The following is a 22,396-nucleotide window of genomic DNA, read 5'->3' as shown; positions in this document are numbered from 1 at the left end:
TAAGACACAAATAAAATATACTTATACATATCAGCGCATCATATATTAAAAATGTTGTTTGAAAAATACAGTAAAACATGTGTAAGGCATGAAATATATCATATAGCCGTGGACTTCTTGTCCGGGCATTGTATGACCTCACATCCACCCCACATCCGGTATCCATTTCTGCAGAGTGCGCATGCGCGCGCTCCGTATAGCGGGACGCGTCCGTTCTATTGAATGTGATCTTGGTTACGGCGGACCAGTTCTGCAGAGTGCGCATGCGCGTGCTCCGTATAGCGGGACACGTCCGTTCTATTGAAGGGGATCTTTGTTTGCGGTGGACCAGTTCCTACATACGTGGAGCAGTGGAGTCCTCCGTCTGCTAGTTCCTGCTACTATAGTTCCTATGTGTTCTTTATTCACCGCGGCCATGTTTTTGGAGTCAGGATCGATCGCCTGGGACAGTTCCCCGAGTATAGTTTATTCTTGGATTTTGATCCTTGACTCACAGGTTAGCACAGCTCCATATTCAGACATGGATATATAAAAGATACAATAAAAGGTAGAATCAGCAAATACGGCACAACAGTTTAAAAAAGGGGGGACAAATATGAATATTGGTGTATACATAAAAAATGGATATAAGATGGAAAAAGTGAAAATGAATAAATATAGGAGCACCACATATTGCTAATTAGATTCCTATGTATAGCGCACTTATCCAGATGCACCAACCTTGTAGTATGTGGACCTGCTAACTGCTAGGATTTTCATCAAGAGGTGGTTGTGGCAAAGAAAGGGAGTCAGAGGAAGAGATGGAGCCACAATACAGAGGCTTCATTTGAGATAATAGAATGATACACAAGGAGATTTTTTGGGGGTGGGAGAGCCCCAAGGTAAGTTATTACAAACATGTGGAGACAGAGAGTACGTGAACCATATAAACAATTGGAACCAGGCGGAATCCAATATACCAATATGTACACACACAACAGTTAGAGCATCATTCTGATTTCGCTCCAACATCTGTACATTTACAACACCCGATGTTCTAAGGAGGTCTCCCATCCTTGTACTGGCCGGGCCCAGCCTTGCTTAGCTTCCAAGATCAGACGGTGTCGGGCGTGCCCAAGGTGGTATGATTGTAATAGTGATGTGGGAACATTAGACATGAGCTTAAAGTTCGCCGTATATACAAAAGGGGTACATTCAGTATCCCAGTCTGGATCAGTTTAATATATAGAACCAGAGTTATAGGCCATGTTCATAGACACCAGATAGTGTTAAATAAAGACATATAAATCCTTCCTGGAGGAAAAGGGGAAGGGAATGGAAAATGAAAAGGTTGGAATACAGGGTAAAGGACTTAACCTTTTTTAGCAAGTCACTAGAGCCCCTGATCTCCCCTGGGGGTCTCCCCGCCAGGTACTGGTCAGGCCCAAAACACTGCTTAGCTTCCAAGGTCGGCCGGGGTTGGGCATGTCCAGTGTGGTGTGGCTGTGGCATTATTCAGGAGGCAAGGATAAATTGAAAGGAGAAAGGTGAGGGAGAATAGTATTCAAAGTCTGCTTACATTACAAGAAGGGTGCAATTTCATATCCGTCATTGAAGCCATTTGGGCGCAGGGTGTTCAGTTCATAGATCCAGAACATCTCCCTCCTGGAAAGGAGGTTCGAGAGATCACCGCCTCTTTCTCCCAGGGATACCATTTCGATGCCTTTATAAGTTAGTGACTCCGGGTCAGAGTCATGGCATTGATGGAAGTGTCTTGATACAGACTGTATTTGTGTTTTACGTTTACTTCCTTAAAATTTATTCTATATTTTAACTAAATAGCAACACATTTCTCCATACAGGTCTGAATGAATCTAGTAATCAGTATTTATGGCAACAATATGAGCAGGTATACAAATACAAAGTACAGGTGTATGCTTGTTTTGTGTGCGCATTTGGCACCAAAATAGAAATTCACAGACCTTTTAAAAAAAATGAATAGCTTTGCGTATTTACTTTCCGGGTCCCACCAGCATCCCTACATACCATGCAGAGCAGACGCCATCTAATCAGCAATAAGTTAGGGTTTCCAGTGTACTCTATGGCCAGGAAAAGGTTCACGTAGGATACCCTTCCGCCCTTTGCTGATAGATAAAGTCTGCTTTAACCTGCTAGGCTGCGGGTATGAGGAAAAACCGGACGATGCCCCCAATTGATAATGTCGATATTATCTTAAACCATGAAGCTATACCTTTAAACACACTTTTACCATGGAGCCGCTGCGGCCGCTAGACTTAATATGCACTCTACGTACTTTGTACGCTATTTGCGTACAAAGTCCCGTACCGTGTACGGACTTAGCGTACAAACGCCGCACTGGGGGTACAAAGTACACACAGCGCGCACACACACTTGATATACTTTAAACCTTATTAGTAATGCAATGCAATGATATTATTACACTCTAAACCTTATGCAGTAAAGCACTGCAATGATGTTACACCTTAAACCTTATGCAGCGCTGACGGTACAAAGTACCCGCAGAGCGTACACACCTTATCAATACACTTTTAAACCTTATACAGTTAGGTAATGTAATGCACTTTAAACCCCAGCAGGGAAAAGAGGACACAACACCGATTTGTAGTTAAACACTGGGCTCCGACACCTCAGCGTATATATCTGGAAGGGGATAACAATACAATTTATACACTACAATATACAACAGAGTAAATGGCTACAGTCAATGTACATACGTGAGAATATTCGCATGCACTTCCTGGTCCAGTCCTCCGCTAATCAGGTAGATAGCGTTAAGAGTCTTCTGACCGGCCAGGCAACAACAGGCTTTTTATGCACTACTTCCAAAAGCAATACAATGGATACTGTAATCCCTTTGTCCATTGGACACAGAGATGCATCTTTACATTACAGGAGAGGTCATAGGTTGATTTGAAAAGGTGGGCGATGTCTTTCTCAACTGCTCTTGTGGGTGGTCTCCTCTGGATTCCTGCCGCATACAGAATATACAGTAAATACAGTGTATATCTATATTCTACTTCTGCACATAACTATACGCAGGAACATGCGATCTTCCTCTAACCAACACCGGAATGTTACCCTTAAAATACCCTACAGCTGGATACTAGACATCACCTTATAACCTTAGTCTGTCCCTTCCTATCATGCAAAGGTGAATCCCTTAGTCCTGGAATCATTTAAACTGTTGATACTTGCTGATGTGGTGCAGGGGGGCTATGTGTACAATGTGCACTATTTAGATTAAATATGTAATGTTTTGATAACCCTCTATGCGCTCACAAACTCCGCCGTAAATACCCATACCAGGCGCAGGACCGCGGGAGCGATCATACGCAAATTGCGGATATGTGCACGCACGGCGGAACAAGTGCACGCGCAGCGGGCATGTGTGTGTTGTTAGTACGTGGTGTGTGCACTGGAATATTTTTCGACTTTGACACTATCCATTAATCAAATATGCATGTTTGCAATTAAAATTTCTCCAATTTATTGGCAAAACACCAAAGCTATCATAAAAATACATGCAATAAAAAAGCAGGACGAGCACACGATTATTGACAAATTGGTTCAATAACCATATAGTTTATTATGCATCACACATATTGTTAGAAAAACTAGTAAACTTCTACAGCCCAAACACTAATTTGACATTTTAAAATAAATGTTTCAAGTGAAGGCATTAAATGCAGTTGAGGATTCCAACTATCGGGGTAATTCTGAGTTGATCACAGCAGGAACTTTGTTAGCAGTTGGGCAAAATCATGTGCACTGCAGGGGGGAGGGCAGATATAACATGTGCAGAGAGAGTTACATTTGGGTTGGTTATTTTGTTTCTGTGCAGGGTAAATACTGGCTGCTTTAATTTTACACTGCAATTTAGATTTCAGATTGAACAAACCCCACCCAAATCTAACTCTCTCTGCACATGTTACATCTGCCCCACCTGCAGTGCACATGGTTTTGCCCAACTGCTAACAGAGTTCCTGCTGCGATCAACTAAGAAATACTCCTATATACTTAAATTTCTATTTTCATTAATAGGAAAATAGGAAAAATAGAATCAATTTAAAAATAAACCATATATTAGAAAAATGTGGAGAGAGAGTAGTCTGAATTGAGTTGGAAAGCAACTATTTACTTCCTCTCAGCCATTGAACTTAAACTTGCCAGCCATGAGCCAATTCCAAGCTTGAGAACTTTGCATCAATTGAAGCACACGTTCTTTAGTGCTTGCAATGTCTTCTGCATTGAAGTCACAAGCTGTCCAATGTTGATGGGAACTCATTTGCTTCATTCAAGTAATGCTCTGTGAGAACAGTATGTGGCTCTAGCCTCAGACCTTCCCTAAGGCTGACTTTAAGAGCAACTAGAGTGCTCTGTGTGTAGCCTCAACACTGAGCTTCTCACCACATGCTGAGCTCTTAGTTTCAAGACTATTTTAAAGCTCAACTTCAAAGGCATAAGGAAAATTAGTGAGACAAAAAAATGAAAACTGAACTAAAAGGAGGCACACACTAATATTTTTATCTTCTCGACAATTGCAGAAACATCTTGTAAATCTCAAAGGCATCAATATCTAAATTGCACACTTAGTAATTAAAAAAATATAAAAACAATTTTCTGCTACAACACAGTTCATTTGCATATTCCCGCCCAGAAGTAGAATAATGTAATCACAGAAAACATAGGAAATATGGTCAGATTATTAAAATGCTGACAAAATGCATGATATTGGAAGATTGAGGTTAAGAATTTTTGTTTTGTGCTACCTATCCATTAATCAAATATGCATGTTTGCAATTAAAATTTCTCCAATTTATTGGCAAAACACCAAAGCTATCATACAAATACATGCAATAAAAAAGCAGGGGCGAGCACACGATTATTGACAAATTGGTTCAATAATTATATAGTTTATTATGCATCACACATATTGTTAGAAAAACTAGTAAACTTCTACAGCCCAAACACTAATTTGACATTTTAAAATAAATGTTTCAAGTGAAGGCATTAAATGCAGTTGAGGATTCCAACTATCGGGGTAATTCTGAGTTTATCGCAGCAGGAACTTTGTAGGCAGTTGGGCAAAATCATGTGCACTGCAGGGGGAGGGCAGATATAACATGTGCAGAGAGAGTAACATTTGGGTGGGTTATTTTGTTTCTGTGCAGGGTAAATACTGGCTGCTTTATTTTTACAACAAACAAAAACGAGAAAGCGCTATTCACTTTGGTAAAATATATTCTTTACTGATATGTATAAAAAACCACAATGCTATAATTACAAGCATAATACCGGCCAGTATGAACTTATAAAACAATCAATACATGTTTCCTAGATCACACAATAAAATATTTCTATATCACCCTTAATTAATAAATCTATTCTGGCTTACTCTTGATATATATGTTACACAATAGATTAATCAATAATTTAGTAGGTTAAGCATGCATGCATTCCAAAAAAACTGAAGAATAAGTTAATATGTTTCCAGTTCCAGCTGCACAATGGGTTAATTTGTATCCAGCAAGTCTCTTATGCAAATATTTGTTAGTAAGAGGCAGCGTGCAAGAATGTTACTATTTTTCATAAAAAACCTCCAACCACTTTTTCCTTTTTGTGGGAGGTATAAATCAAGGTTAGTAAGAGGTGTTAAATTCAGTCCAGAAAAAGATATAATAAGCAATTGCTTTCTAATTCGCTACAACCTCTAACCATCCACTTCTCATACGGTTAGTTTGATTGATTAGGTGAAGCACATATAGTCAGGTTAGTTTGATTGATTGGGTGAAGCACATATAATCAGGTGAATCATTATACTGTGATCCGTTTCCACAAGGACTAGAGTGCATTTAGCAAAAGCACTCACTTACAGCTTTTATCCTTGGTGGCTGTTGTAATTGCCAACCTGATTGAAAAATATATACTCCTTCCCCTGTGCACTGGGGTTGGGAGAAAACAGTTCACCAGCCGGTAATGAGGATTTATGAGCCTCACAATTGATTGCAGCAGATAATGGAGAGTACTCTCCTGACTCACAACTCCTCTGGTATGCCCACAAACGTGTTTCTCCGCCTCCGGGTCCGTTTCAGCGGCTTCGTCAGTGTGAAAAATAGCCGTCCGTCACCTCAGATCCTTAAATACCGTATTTGCCGGTTCGCGCATGCGCACTGCGCACGCGATTCAAGCCTCGTTTTCAATTTCCCCCACTGAGCATGTGCAATCAGCGGGCTTGTAAACCAAGCCTCCTTTTGAGCTTACTCACTATGGAAATAGCTATGCCAGATACATTATCTCCCTCTAATATGTAGTCGTTACTCCACATAATTACATATCTAAATACATAATTATCAGCTCTATCCTTATATCTAGATTAATATACAGGTGACAAGACAACTATAAAACTCTAATCCGTGTTGTAATTAATCTAATAAATCCACATAAAATGCCATCTAGTGGCCGATATTTATATGACATCACTACACATGTATCATCTATAATTCATTTGTTCGTATTGTTTTATTGTATTAATAGGCTCCAATTGTTTAATAGCCTTAATATTCAAATAGTCAAGCTATCACATGATCACATTCCTACCTCATAAGAATTTTTTTTGAACAAAACCATTTATTATTATATACTTAATCAGAACCCCATTTAGTCTATATAAATCAATAGCCCATAATGATCCAATAGCCCATAGTAATAATTCCTCATTTATCCATGATTCTATCAATTCAACATTCATCATGGCTCATTCTTATTTTTTATTATTATTTTTTATTTTTTATTTTTTATTATTATTTATTTATTTGTTAATCGACAAACAACTATCTCAATGTGTTAATTACTTTATTAATTTCTACCCCCAACAGTTATCTAAATTTAGTCCACTAAATTCCATTAAGCTCCACTGTATCATTGAGCCCTCCCGGCACTAATGTATCCATTTTGTAGATCCAGTAGGCCTCTCTCCTACATAGGAGATTAAACCGATCACCGCCCCGTGTGGTATTTTTAACCTGTTCAATTGCTACCATACTGCTGTTGTCAAACTCAGAATTCTGACACATTGTTATATGACTGGACAGAGGATGTTTTGCGCCCTTGGATACGTTTCGCCGATGTTCCATGTATCTAATGTGCATGGTACGAGTAGTTCTCCCAATGTATTGTTTACCACATTGACAGGTGATCAAATATATAATATATACAGAGTTACAATTTAGAAATTCCTTTATCTGGAATTCTTCCCCCGTATTGGTAGATATAAATCCCACACTCTTTCTCGGTGCATTTTTACACGACAGGCAATTCAATTTACCACATTTGTGGAAACCCAATGGTCTTTCCGGAAGCCACGTTTTTTTAGTATTAGGTATTTTTGATCTTTCAAAGTGGCTTGGCACCAAAATTGAGCGCAAATTATCTGCCTTCCTAAAGATCATCGGACCCTTTGGATCCAGTTGGGGTTTAAGGACTTCATCTAGTAATAGAAGAGACATATTTTTCTTTATAACCCGTTCAATTTGGCGGGCGCACCCATTATATTGTGTGGTAAATAACATACTCCTTTTATTGCTATCCTCATGATTGAAATTTTCCCTTTTATTTTTTCTTTTTGGTTCCAATAATGTTTCCCTATCTATTGCTTCTACTTCATGAAATGATTTTTCCAATAAATCTCGAGGATACCCCTGTTCCTCAAATGCCAACATAAGAGTTCTTGCTTGTGTTTGGTAAGTCAGTAATGAGGTGCAATTTCTTCTAATGCGTACAAATTGTCCCCTGGGGATATTCTCCTTCCATTTTCTTTTATGTGAACTGTCGAATTGAAGATAATTATTTTGATCCACAGATTTAATATGTGTTTTGGTTGTCAACTTGCCATTCTGTACTGAGAGTGCTATATCCAAAAAACTAATCTCCGTTTTACTAAAACTATAGGTGAATTTTAAACCAAATTGGTTGTTGTTTAGTCCTTCCATATATGTCAAAAGTGATTCTAAATCCCCACCCCAAACAAAAATTAAATCATCTATAAAACGGCCATAGTAAACCAGATCCCCACCGAGTCCGCCTCCCCACACATGTTGGTCCTCAAAAACCCCCATGTACAGGTTAGCGAAACTCGGCGCGAACCTGGCTCCCATGGCCACACCCTGTGTCTGTAAATAAAATTGGGAATCAAACAAAAAATAATTATGTGTTAATATAAAGTGAATGGATTTCAACAAGAAGCCACGAAGAGAATCAGAGACCCCACCCTTTTCCAGATACCCCTCTATTGCTTTTATCCCACCTGTATGTGGAATATTGGAATATAGTGATTCTACATCACATGTCACCAAATAATAATGATCTTTCCAAGAAATTTGATTAATTAAATTTAAGAAATGTTGTGTATCCTTAATGTGGGATCTCAGATTCTCCACGTGGCTCTGCAAGTGATGATCTACAAAAAACGATAAATTACTGGTTAAACAACCCACTCCCGAAATAATGGGATGCCCTGGTGGATTAACTAGTGTCTTATGAATTTTGGGCAAATAATAAAATGTGGCCGTGATGGGATGTGGACATAACAAAAAAGTGAAAGTTTCCTTGGATATAGCACTCCCAGCGAATGCATCATCCAGCAATTCCATATATTCTCTTTGGAACTCTGTGGTGGGATTGGTTTTCAACTTACAATAAAACGAGGTGTTATTAAGTTGTCTTGAACATTCACACAGATAATCCTCTGTATTTAATATAACAACCCCACCACCCTTATCCGCTGATTTGATTGTTATCTCTTTATTTTGCTGTAGATCTTTCATGGCCTTACGTTCCCCAGGGGTCAAATTGTCCCCATATAACTGTTTATCTGCCCTTTCACAAATATTTCTAAAACTGGCAAGGGTAGATTTGTAAAAGCTTTCTACATACGGACCTTTGTAATTCAATGGGTAAAAATCCGAGCTTTTTTTGAAAGTTTTAGTTATATCATAGATTGGAGCGATGACCGCTTCAACCTGGCTGGGGTCTCCTGCCCCATTCTGTTGTAGTGATTCCAGAATCTCTAGAGCAATATCATCATCCCTATCCAGTACAATGGGATTTTCATCCACTTTATGTGCTTTAAGAGTTTTAAGTGCAAAATAACGCTTACGACTTAAGGTCCGTACATACCTGTTGAGGTCGACAAAAAGTCAAAATAAATTGGGTTTAGCTACCGGTGCGAAATTCATACCCTTTTCTAAAAGATTGCGCGAACCGTCAAATACGGTATTTAAGGATCTGAGGTGATGGACGGCTATTTTTCACACTGACGAAGCCGCTGAAACGGACCCGGAGGCGGAGAAACGCGTTTGTGGGCATACCAGAGGAGTTGTGAGTCAGGAGAGTACTCTCCATTATCTGCTGCAATCAATTGTGAGGCTCATAAATCCTCATTACCGGCTGGTGAACTGTTTTCTCCCAACCCCAGTGCACAGGGGAAGGAGTATATATTTTTCAATCAGGTTGGCAATTACAACAGCCACCAAGGATAAAAGCTGTAAGTGAGTGCTTTTGCTAAATGCACTCTAGTCCTTGTGGAAACGGATCACAGTATAATGATTCACCTGATTATATGTGCTTCACCCAATCAATCAAACTAACCTGACTATATGTGCTTCACCTAATCAATCAAACTAACCGTAGGAGAAGTGGATGGTTAGAGGATGTAGCAAATTAGAAAGCAATTGCTTATTATATCTTTTTCTGGACTGAATTTAACACCTCTTACTAACCTTGATTTATACCTCCCACAAAAAGGAAAAAGTGGTTGGAGGTTTTTTATGAAAAATAGTAACATTCTTGCACGCTGCCTCTTACTAACAAATATTTGCATAAGAGACTTGCTGGATACAAATTAACCCATTGTGCAGCTGGAACTGGAAACATATTAACTTATTCTTCAGTTTTTTTGGAATGCATGCATGCTTAACCTACTAAATTATTGATTAATCTATTGTGTAACATATATATCAAGTGTAAGCCAGAATAGATTTATTAATTAAGGGTGATATAGAAATATTTTATTGTGTGATCTAGGAAACATGTATTGATTGTTTTATAAGTTCATACTGGCCGGTATTATGCTTGTAATTATAGCATTGTGGTTTTTTATACATATCAGTAAAGAATATATTTTAACAAAGTGAATAGCGCTTTCTCGTTTTTGTTTGTTGTATTCTGCTGTGGAGGGGTTAGGATCATCCCTCAGAGTATAGCTGCTTTTCACTTTGGACGTGACTGCGCCATGTGCAAATTTGTATTTTAGTGTTTGTTTTCCAATTGATCCTTTGCACAGGCGGCTATCACTTATTCAAATTTATTTAAATTCACCAATATTCAGTAAATTTATTTTTAGGTTATTCTATATATTAGTGTTGTTAATTGGCAATAATTAAGAAAATGGCACAACTAACTTGTATTACTAATAGATTGGAGAGACGTGATCACTACCTTAAAGGTAAAAAAATTATAACCACAGAATGTTCTCAGAATGGAGTGTCAGAAATGCATCGTCTATTCAATAGATTAGAACAACTTTGCATTTCAGAAACCAAGCAATGGTGGGACCAAATTTCCCTTCAGAAATATCTTGATAGGGATCTTATACCTAGGGGTTTGAGAATTATGAAGGAATCCACATTTAAGGATAATAAGGAATTTACTGAGGAATGGAATTCCACTTTGGATACTTGCTCTAAAAACCTCATTAAATTGCTTATAAAATATAGAGAACAGCGAACGATAGAACTTCAATCTGAAATTGATGAGGTACACACCTTACTTAAGGTTTATGAAAAATCAGAAGAATATAGAGAAAGGGATGTAAAAGTGAATAAAAAGTTGGAGGAATTTGAGCAATCCTTAATTACTAGGAAAGAGAACAAAATGGAAAGGGATGTTGTAGACTACCAAAGTGGAAATGTTCGTAGTTACAATAGAACATCAAGACCCCCAGAACGGGAGTATCAGGCCCCAAGTTATAGATATCAAAATTCCAGGGTTAAATCGCAGAGAAGAACCAACAATCAATATCAGCAGAGACAGTATTGGCCCAATAGAGACAACCGACAAAAAGACAGACAGACTAATAATTGGTCCTATAGAAATAGATACCAAGTACTAGATACAAATGGGGGAGATTCAGACACACCCAGATTCAGGTATAAAAATAGAATGAGACCCTCAGAGACTGAAGATGATGGTGATGTCACCCCCATAAATAAAGATTTTTTAGGATCAGGCAGGTATCAGGGTCCAAACATGTGGCAAACAGTAAGGGAACAGAGGAAAAGAGGAAGAAACAGAGATACAGAGGATGTAGAGGAGGGAGAAGGAAACAGAATAAAAAACCCCTGCAGAAGGTAGAGCATATGAGTTCAGGCAAGGGCATTTTTAATTTGTCTAAAAAAACACTTACCCAAGATGAAATTAATCTTTTAGAAAAGGGTATGAATTTCGCACCGGTAGCTAAACCCAATTTATTTCGACTTTTTGTCGACCTCAACAGGTATGTACGGACCTTAAGTCGTAAGCGTTATTTTGCACTTAAAACTCTAAAAGCACATAAAGTGGATGAAAATCCCATTGTACTGGATAGGGATGATGATATTGCTCTAGAGATTCTGGAATCACTACAACAGAATGGGGCAGGAGACCCCAGCCAGGTTGAAGCGGTCATCGCTCCAATCTATGATATAACTAAAACTTTCAAAAAAAGCTCGGATTTTTACCCATTGAATTACAAAGGTCCGTATGTAGAAAGCTTTTACAAATCTACCCTTGCCAGTTTTAGAAATATTTGTGAAAGGGCAGATAAACAGTTATATGGGGACAATTTGACCCCTGGGGAACGTAAGGCCATGAAAGATCTACAGCAAAATAAAGAGATAACAATCAAATCAGCGGATAAGGGTGGTGGGGTTGTTATATTAAATACAGAGGATTATCTGTGTGAATGTTCAAGACAACTTAATAACACCTCGTTTTATTGTAAGTTGAAAACCAATCCCACCACAGAGTTCCAAAGAGAATATATGGAATTGCTGGATGATGCATTCGCTGGGAGTGCTATATCCAAGGAAACTTTCACTTTTTTGTTATGTCCACATCCCATCACGGCCACATTTTATTATTTGCCCAAAATTCATAAGACACTAGTTAATCCACCAGGGCGTCCCATTATTTCGGGAGTGGGTTGTTTAACCAGTAATTTATCGTTTTTTGTAGATCATCACTTGCAGAGCCACGTGGAGAATCTGAGATCCCACATTAAGGATACACAACATTTCTTAAATTTAATTAATCAAATTTCTTGGAAAGATCATTATTATTTGGTGACATGTGATGTAGAATCACTATATTCCAATATTCCACATACAGGTGGGATAAAAGCAATAGAGGGGTATCTGGAAAAGGGTGGGGTCTCTGATTCTCTTCGTGGCTTCTTGTTGAAATCCATTCACTTTATATTAACACATAATTATTTTTTGTTTGATTCCCAATTTTATTTACAGACACAGGGTGTGGCCATGGGAGCCAGGTTCGCGCCGAGTTTCGCTAACCTGTACATGGGGGTTTTTGAGGACCAACATGTGTGGGGAGGCGGACTCGGTGGGGATCTGGTTTACTATGGCCGTTTTATAGATGATTTAATTTTTGTTTGGGGTGGGGATTTAGAATCACTTTTGACATATATGGAAGGACTAAACAACAACCAATTTGGTTTAAAATTCACCTATAGTTTTAGTAAAACGGAGATTAGTTTTTTGGATATAGCACTCTCAGTACAGAATGGCAAGTTGACAACCAAAACACATATTAAATCTGTGGATCAAAATAATTATCTTCAATTCGACAGTTCACATAAAAGAAAATGGAAGGAGAATATCCCCAGGGGACAATTTGTACGCATTAGAAGAAATTGCACCTCATTACTGACTTACCAAACACAAGCAAGAACTCTTATGTTGGCATTTGAGGAACAGGGGTATCCTCGAGATTTATTGGAAAAATCATTTCATGAAGTAGAAGCAATAGATAGGGAAACATTATTGGAACCAAAAAGAAAAAATAAAAGGGAAAATTTCAATCATGAGGATAGCAATAAAAGGAGTATGTTATTTACCACACAATATAATGGGTGCGCCCGCCAAATTGAACGGGTTATAAAGAAAAATATGTCTCTTCTATTACTAGATGAAGTCCTTAAACCCCAACTGGATCCAAAGGGTCCGATGATCTTTAGGAAGGCAGATAATTTGCGCTCAATTTTGGTGCCAAGCCACTTTGAAAGATCAAAAATACCTAATACTAAAAAAACGTGGCTTCCGGAAAGACCATTGGGTTTCCACAAATGTGGTAAATTGAATTGCCTGTCGTGTAAAAATGCACCGAGAAAGAGTGTGGGATTTATATCTACCAATACGGGGGAAGAATTCCAGATAAAGGAATTTCTAAATTGTAACTCTGTATATATTATATATTTGATCACCTGTCAATGTGGTAAACAATACATTGGGAGAACTACTCGTACCATGCACATTAGATACATGGAACATCGGCGAAACGTATCCAAGGGCGCAAAACATCCTCTGTCCAGTCATATAACAATGTGTCAGAATTCTGAGTTTGACAACAGCAGTATGGTAGCAATTGAACAGGTTAAAAATACCACACGGGGCGGTGATCGGTTTAATCTCCTATGTAGGAGAGAGGCCTACTGGATCTACAAAATGGATACATTAGTGCCGGGAGGGCTCAATGATACAGTGGAGCTTAATGGAATTTAGTGGACTAAATTTAGATAACTGTTGGGGGTAGAAATTAATAAAGTAATTAACACATTGAGATAGTTGTTTGTCGATTAACAAATAAATAAATAATAATAAAAAATAAAAAATAATAATAAAAAATAAGAATGAGCCATGATGAATGTTGAATTGATAGAATCATGGATAAATGAGGAATTATTACTATGGGCTATTGGATCATTATGGGCTATTGATTTATATAGACTAAATGGGGTTCTGATTAAGTATATAATAATAAATGGTTTTGTTCAAAAAAAATTCTTATGAGGTAGGAATGTGATCATGTGATAGCTTGACTATTTGAATATTAAGGCTATTAAACAATTGGAGCCTGTTAATACAATAAAACAATACGAACAAATGAATTATAGATGATACATGTGTAGTGATGTCATATAAATATCGGCCACTAGATGGCATTTTATGTGGATTTATTAGATTAATTACAACACGGATTAGAGTTTTATAGTTGTCTTGTCACCTGTATATTAATCTAGATATAAGGATAGAGCTGATAATTATGTATTTAGATATGTAATTATGTGGAGTAACGACTACATATTAGAGGGAGATAATGTATCTGGCATAGCTATTTCCATAGTGAGTAAGCTCAAAAGGAGGCTTGGTTTACAAGCCCGCTGATTGCACATGCTCAGTGGGGGAAATTGAAAACGAGGCTTGAATCGCGTGCGCAGTGCGCATGCGCGAACCGGCAAATACGGTATTTAAGGATCTGAGGTGATGGACGGCTATTTTTCACACTGACGAAGCCGCTGAAACGGACCCGGAGGCGGAGAAACGCGTTTGTGGGCATACCAGAGGAGTTGTGAGTCAGGAGAGTACTCTCCATTATCTGCTGCAATCAATTGTGAGGCTCATAAATCCTCATTACCGGCTGGTGAACTGTTTTCTCCCAACCCCAGTGCACAGGGGAAGGAGTATATATTTTTCAATCAGGTTGGCAATTACAACAGCCACCAAGGATAAAAGCTGTAAGTGAGTGCTTTTGCTAAATGCACTCTAGTCCTTGTGGAAACGGATCACAGTATAATGATTCACCTGATTATATGTGCTTCACCCAATCAATCAAACTAACCTGACTATATGTGCTTCACCTAATCAATCAAACTAACCGTATGAGAAGTGGATGGTTAGAGGTTGTAGCGAATTAGAAAGCAATTGCTTATTATATCTTTTTCTGGACTGAATTTAACACCTCTTACTAACCTTGATTTATACCTCCCACAAAAAGGAAAAAGTGGTTGGAGGTTTTTTATGAAAAATAGTAACATTCTTGCACGCTGCCTCTTACTAACAAATATTTGCATAAGAGACTTGCTGGATACAAATTAACCCATTGTGCAGCTGGAACTGGAAACATATTAACTTATTCTTCAGTTTTTTTGGAATGCATGCATGCTTAACCTACTAAATTATTGATTAATCTATTGTGTAATATATATATCAAGTGTAAGCCAGAATAGATTTATTAATTAAGGGTGATATAGAAATATTTTATTGTGTGATCTAGGAAACATGTATTGATTGTTTTATAAGTTCATACTGGCCGGTATTATGCTTGTAATTATAGCATTGTGGTTTTTTATACATATCAGTAAAGAATATATTTTACCAAAGTGAATAGCGCTTTCTCGTTTTTGTTTGTTGTATTCTGCTGTGGAGGGGTTAGGATCATCCCTCAGAGTATAGCTGCTTTTCACTTTGGACGTGACAGCGCCATGTGCAAATTTGTATTTTAGTGCTTTATTTTTACACTGCACTTTAGATTTTAGATTGAACACACCCCACCCAAATCTAACTCTCTCTGCACATGTTACATCTGCCCCACCTGCAGTGCACATGGTTTTGCCCAACTGCTAACAGAGTTCCTGCTGCGATCAACTAAGAATTACTCCTATATACTTAAATTTCTATTTTCATTAATAGGAAAATAGGAAAAATAGAATCAATTTAAAAATAAACCATATATTAGAAAAATGTAGAGAGAGAGTAGTCTGAATTGAGTTGGAAAGCAACTATTTACTTCCTCTCAGCCATTGAACTTAAACTTGCCAGCCATGAGCCAATTCCAAGCTTGAGAACTTTGCATCAATTGAAGCACACGTTCTTTAATGCTTGCAATGTCTTCTGCATTGAAGTCACAAGCTATCCAATGTTGATGGGAACTCATTTGCTTCATTCAAGTAATGCTCTGTGAGAACAGTATGTGGCTGTAGCCTCAGACCTTCCCTAAGGCTGACTTTAAGAGCAACTAGAGTGCTCTGTATGTAGCCTCAACACTGAGCTTCTCACCACATGCTGAGCTCTTAGTTTCAAGACTATTTTAAAGCTCAACTTCAAAGGCATAAGGAAACTTAGTGAGACAAAAAAATGAAAACTGAACTAAAAGGAGGCACACACTAATATTTTTATCTTCTCGACAATTGCAGAAACATCTTGTAAAACTCAAAGGCATCAATATCTAAATTGCACACTTAGTAATTAAAAAAATATAAAAACAATTTTCTGCTACAACACAGTTCATTTGCATATGCCCGCCCAGAAGTAGAATAATGTAATCACAGAAAACATAGGAAATATGGTCAGATTATTAAAATGCTGACAAAATGCATGATATTGGAAGATTGAGGTTGAGAATTTTTGTTTTGTGCTACCTATCCATTAATCAAATATGCATGTTTGCAATTAAAATTTCTCCAATTTATTGGCAAAACACCAAAGCTATCATAAAAATACATGCAATAAAAAAGCAGGGCGAGCACACGATTATTGACAAATTGGTTCAATAATTATATAGTTTATTATGCATCACACATATTGTTAGAAAAACTAGTAAACTTCTACAGCCCAAACACTAATTTGACATTTTAAAATAAATGTTTCAAGTGAAGGCATTAAATGCAGTTGAGGATTCCAACTATCGGGGTAATTCTGAGTTTATCGCAGCAGGAACTTTGTAGGCAGTTGGGCAAAATCATGTGCACTGCAGGGGGAGGGCAGATATAACATGTGCAGAGAGAGTAACATTTGGGTGGGTTATTTTTATTTCTGTGCAGGGTAAATACTGGCTGCTTTATTTTTACACTGCACTTTAGATTTTAGATTGAACACACCCCACCCAAATCTAACTCTCTCTGCACATGTTACATCTGCCCCACCTGCAGTGCACATGGTTTTGCCCAACTGCTAACAGAGTTCCTGCTGTGATCAACTAAGAATTACTCCTATATACTTAAATTTCTATTTTCATTAATAGGAAAATAGGAAAAATAGAATCAATTTAAAAATAAACCATATATTAGAAAAATGTGGAGAGAGAGTAGTCTGAATTGAGTTGGAAAGCAACTATTTACTTCCTCTCAGCCATTGAACTTAAACTTGCCAGCCATGAGCCAATTCCAAGCTTGAGAACTTTGCATCAATTGAAGCACACGTTCTTTAATGCTTGCAATGTCTTCTGCATTGAAGTCACAAGCTGTCCAATGTTGATGGGAACTCATTTGCTTCATTCAAGTAATGCTCTGTGAGAACAGTATGTGGCTCTAGCCTCAGACCTTCCCTAAGGCTGACTTTAAGAGCAACTAGAGTGCTCTGTGTGTAGCCTCAACACTGAGCTTCTCATCACATGCTGAGCTCTTAGTTTCAAGACTATTTTATTCTCTCGTCCCCTCCAGTCATCGCATGCAGCTCCATGCCTCCTCCTCCTCATCCCCTCCAGTCACCGCATGCAGCTCCATGCCTCCCCCTCCAGTCATCGCGTGCAGCTCCATACCTCCCCCTCCCTCATCCCCTCCAGTCACCGCGTGCAGCTCCATGCCTACCTCATCCCCTCCAGTCGCTGCATGTATCGCCATGCCTCCCCCTCCTTCAGACCCTCCAGTCGCAGCGTGTAGCTCCATGCTTCCCCCTCCAGTCACCGCGTGCAGCTCCATGCCTTCCCCTCCCTCATCCCCTCCAGTCACCGCATGCATCTCCATGCCTCCCTCATTCCCTCCAGTCGCAGCGTGTAGCTCCATGCCTCCCCCTTTCTCATCCCCTCCAGTCACCGCGTGCAGCTCCATGCCGCCCTCCTCCTTCATCCCCTCCAGTCGCCGCATGTAGCTCCATGCTTTCCCCACTCTTGTCCCCTACAGTTACTGCATACAGCTCCATGCCTCCCCCTCCCTCATCCACTCCAGTCACCGCGTGCAGCTCCATGCCTCCCCTTCCAGTCACCGTCTGTAGCTCAATGCCTCCCCCTCTCTCGTCCTCTCCAGTCACCACGTGCAGCTCCATGCCTCCCCCTCCCTCTTATCCCCTCCAGTCACTGCGTGCAACTCCATGCCTCCCTCATCCCCTCCAGTTGCTGCATGTAGCTCCATGCCTCCCCCTCCTTCAGACCCTCTAGTCACTGCATGTAGCTGCATGCTTCCCCCTCCAGTCACTGAGTGCAGCTCCATGCCTCCCCCTCCCTCATCCCCTCCAGTCGCCGTGTGTAGCTCCATGCCTCCCTCTCTCAACCCCTCCAGTCACCGAGTGCAGCTCCATGCCTCCCCCTCTGTCAACCCTCCAGTCACCATGTGCAGCTCTATGTCTCCCCCCTTTTATCCCCTCCAGTCACGGCGTACAGCTCCATGCCTCCCCCTCCCTCATCCCGTCCAGTCACTGCGTGCAGCTCCATGCCTCCCCCTCCTTTATCCCGTCCAGTCACTATATGTAGCTCCATGCCTCCCCCTCCCTCATTCCCTCCAGTCGCTGCATGTAGCTCCATGCCTCCCCCTCTCTCACCCTCTCCAGTCACCATGTGCAGCTCCATGCCTCCCCCTCCCTCATCCCCTCCAGTCGCCGTGTGTAGCTCCATGCCTCCCTCTCTCGTCCCATCCAGTCACCGTGTGCAGCTCCATGCCTCCCCCTCCCTCATCCCCTCCAGTCACCATGTGCAGCTCCATGCCTCCCCATCCCTCAACCCCTCCAGTCACCGAGTGCAGCTCCATGCCTCCCCCTCTCTCAACCCTCCAGTCACCGCATGCATCTCCATGTCTCCCCCCTTTTATCCCCTCCAGTCACGGCGTGCAGCTCCATGCCTCCCCCTCCCTCATCCCCTCCAGTCACTGCGTGCAGCTCCATGCCTCCCCATCCCACAATGGTAGCGTCTAGGTTGCCTTCGCCGGAAGGACCTAGGGCACATCAGGCAATGGGTGGTGTTGCGGGTGGAGCCCAAAGCGCGCGTACGCATTACGCGGGAACTTTAAATAGCAGTGCACTGCAGTCAGTGCCACAGAATGATTAGACAGTGCGGCCGCGGTACTGCAGTGCTCCATGGCTGCTTTATGGAAGCGGGATCCCTGGACAGGACGCGATCAGCACGTTCATGCTCTCAGGCTGGCAGAGATTGAGATTAATGTAATGCTTTTTTGTGTGCCCTTGGAGGTGGTGAGTGGGTTAATGCCTCCCCCCCTCCATCATATTCCAGCACTGAGTGGGTTAATACGCCCCCCCAATCATATTCTGGCACTGAGTGTGTTAATGCCCCCCAATCATATTCCAGCATTGAGTGTTAATGCCCCCCAAGAGCATATTTCAGAACGGAGTGGGTTAATGCACCCCCCAATCATATTCCAGCACTAAGTGGGTTAATGCTGCCCCCCCACATCATATTCGAGCACTGAGTGGGTTAATGCCCCCTCCCCCATCATTCCAGCACTGAGTGGGTTAATTACCCCCCAAAATCATATTCCAGCACTGTTAATGCCCCCCCAATCATATTCCAGCTTTGAGTGTTAATGACCCCAGCCCCCCAATCATATTCCAGCACTGAGTGGGTTAATGCCCCCCCCCCCATAATTTTCCAGCACGGAGTGGGTTAATGCGCGCCCCCCCAATCATTCCAGCACTGAGTGGGTTAATGAACCCCCCAATCATATTCCAGCACTGTGTTAATGCTTCCCCATTCATATTCCAGCATTGAGTGTTAATGCCCCCCAAGCATATTTCAGCACGGAGTGGGTTAATGCGCACCCCCCCCACCTCCATCATATTCCAGCACTGAATGGGTTAATGCTGCCCCCCCCCCCAACATCATATTCCAGCACTGAGTGGGTTAATGCCCCCCCCCCCCGTCAATCCAGCTCTGAGTGGGTTAATGACCCCCACCCCCCAATCATATTCCAGCACTGAGCGGGTAAATGACCCCCCCAATCATATTCCAGCATTGAGTATTAATGCCCTCCCCCAAATCATATTCCAGCATGGAGTGGGTTAATGCCCCCAATCATTTTCCAGCACGGAGTGGGTTAATGTGCACCCCCCACCTCCATCATATTCCAGCACTGAGTGGGTTAATGACTCCCCCAGTCATATTCCAGCACTGAGTGGGTTAATGACCCCCCAGTCATATTCCAGCACTGAGTGGGTTAATACGCCCCCCATCATATTCCAGCATTGAGTGTGTTAATGCCCCCCCAATCATATTCCAGCATTGAGTGGGTTAATGCCCCCCCAATCATATTCCAGCATTGAGTGGGATAATGCCCCCCCAAATCATATTCCAGCATTAGGTGGGTTAATGCCCCCCCATCTTATTCCAGCATTGTGTGGGTTAATGCTCCCCCATCTTATTCCAGCATTGAGTGGGTTAATGCCCCTCCATCTTATTCCAGCATTGAGTGTTAATGCCCCCCCAATCTTATTCCAGCATTGAGTGGGTTAATGCCCCCCTATCATATTCTAGCACTGAGTGGGTTAATGCGCCCCCTCTTCCCTCATATTCCAGCACTTAGTGTGTTAATGCCACCCTATGTCGGCACCGAGTGGGTTAGTATCACCCTGTATCAGCACCATAGTAAGGGAGAAAGAAGATGCCTAGTATGAGTTGTGGATTAATTTTAGCGCTGGGAATAGTGTCGCCGGGGCCTGTCCTATTAGTTGGTGCTGGGAATAGTGTCGCCGGGGCCTGTCCTATTAGTCAGCGCTGGGAATAGTGTCGCCGGGGCCTGTCCTATTAGTCAGCGCTGGGAATAGTGTCGGCGGGGCCTGTCCTATTAGTCGGCGCTGGTAATAGTGTTGCCGGGGCCTGTCCTATTAGTCGGCGCTGGGAGTAGTATCGCCGGGGCCTGTCCTATTAGTCGGCGCTGGGAATAGTGTCGCCGGGGCCTGTCCTATTAGTCAGCGCTGGGAATAATGTCGGCGGGGCCTGTCCTATTAGTTGGCGCTGGGAATAGTGTCGCCGGGGCCTGTCCTGTTAGTCGGCGCTGGGAATAGTGTCGCCGGGGCCTGTCCTATTAGTCGGCGCTGGGAATAGTGTTGCCGGGGCCTGTCCTAATAGTCGGCGCTTGGAATAGTGTCGCCGGGGCCTGTCCTATTAGTTTGCGCTGGGAATAGTGTCGCCGAGGCCTGTCCTATTAGTGTGCGCTGGGAATAGTGTCGCCGGGGCCTGTCCTATTAGTCGGCGCTGGGAATAGTGTCGGCGCTGGGAATAGTGTCGCCGGGCCTGTCCTATTAGTTGGTGCTGGGTGTAGTGTCGCCGGGGCCTGTCCTATTAGTGTGCGCTGGGAATAGTGTCGCCGGGGCCTGTCCTATTAGTCGGCGCTGGGAATAGTATCGCCGGGGCCTGTCCTATTAGTTGGTGCTGGGTGTAGTGTCGCCGGGGCCTGTCCTATTAGTCTGTGTGGGAGTAGTATCGCCGGGGCCTGTCCTACTATTAGTCTGCGCTGGGAGTAGTATCACCGGGGCCTGTCCTACTATTAGTCTGCGCTGATAGTAGTGTCGCCGGGGCCTGTCCTATTAGTCAGCGCTGGGAGTAGTATCGCCGGGGCCTGTCCTATTAGTCTGCGCTGGGAATAGTGTCGCCGGGGCCTGTCCAATTAGTCTGCGCTGGGAATAGTGTCGCCGGGGCCTGTCCTAATAGTCCGCACTGGTAATAGTTTCGCCGGGGCCTGTCCTATTAGTCGGAGCTGGGAATAGTGTCGCCGGGGCCTGTCCTATTAGACGGCGCTGGTAATAGTGTCGCCGGGGCCTGTCCTATTAGTCAGTGCTGGGAGTAGTGTTGCCGGGGCCTGTCCAATTAGTCTGCGCTGGGAATAGTATCGCCGGGGCCTGTCCTATTAGTCTGTGCTGGGAACAGTGTCGCCAGGGCCTGTCCTATTAGTCGGTGCTGGGAATAGTGTCGCCGGGGCCTGTCCTATTAGTCGGCGCTGGGAATAGTATCGCCGGGACCTGTCCTATTAGTTGGTGCTGGGTGTAGTGTCGCCGGGGCCTGTCCTATTAGTGTGCGCTGGGAATAGTGTCGCCGGGGCCTGTCCTATTAGTCGGCGCTGGGAATAGTATCGCCGGGGCCTGTCCAATTAGTTGGCGCTTGGAATAGTGTCGCCGGGGCCTGTCCTATTAGTCGGCGCTGGGAATAGTGTCGCCGGGGCCTGTCCTATTAGTCGGCGCTGGGAATAGTGTCGCCGGGGCCTGTCCTATTTGTCGGCGCTGGGAATAGTGTCGCTGGGGCCTGTCCTATTAGTTGGTGCTGGGAGTAG

The 22,396-nt window shown here is 42.1% G+C and overlaps 1 pseudogene; it reads right to left on the bottom strand.

Annotated features, from left to right (window-relative positions):
* Positions 1 to 1,016: 1,016 nt before the first annotated feature.
* Positions 1,017 to 1,135, bottom strand: LOC134944788 (5S ribosomal RNA; annotated as a pseudogene).
* Between the last annotated feature and the right edge of the window lie 21,261 nt (positions 1,136 to 22,396).

The sequence above is a fragment of the Pseudophryne corroboree genome, chromosome 1, assembly GCF_028390025.1.
Source record: "Pseudophryne corroboree isolate aPseCor3 chromosome 1, aPseCor3.hap2, whole genome shotgun sequence".
In the NCBI taxonomy this organism is placed as follows: Eukaryota; Metazoa; Chordata; class Amphibia; order Anura; family Myobatrachidae; genus Pseudophryne; species Pseudophryne corroboree.
Note: the sequence above shows the minus strand (reverse complement) of the source record. Positions and strands in the feature narration are given on the sequence as shown.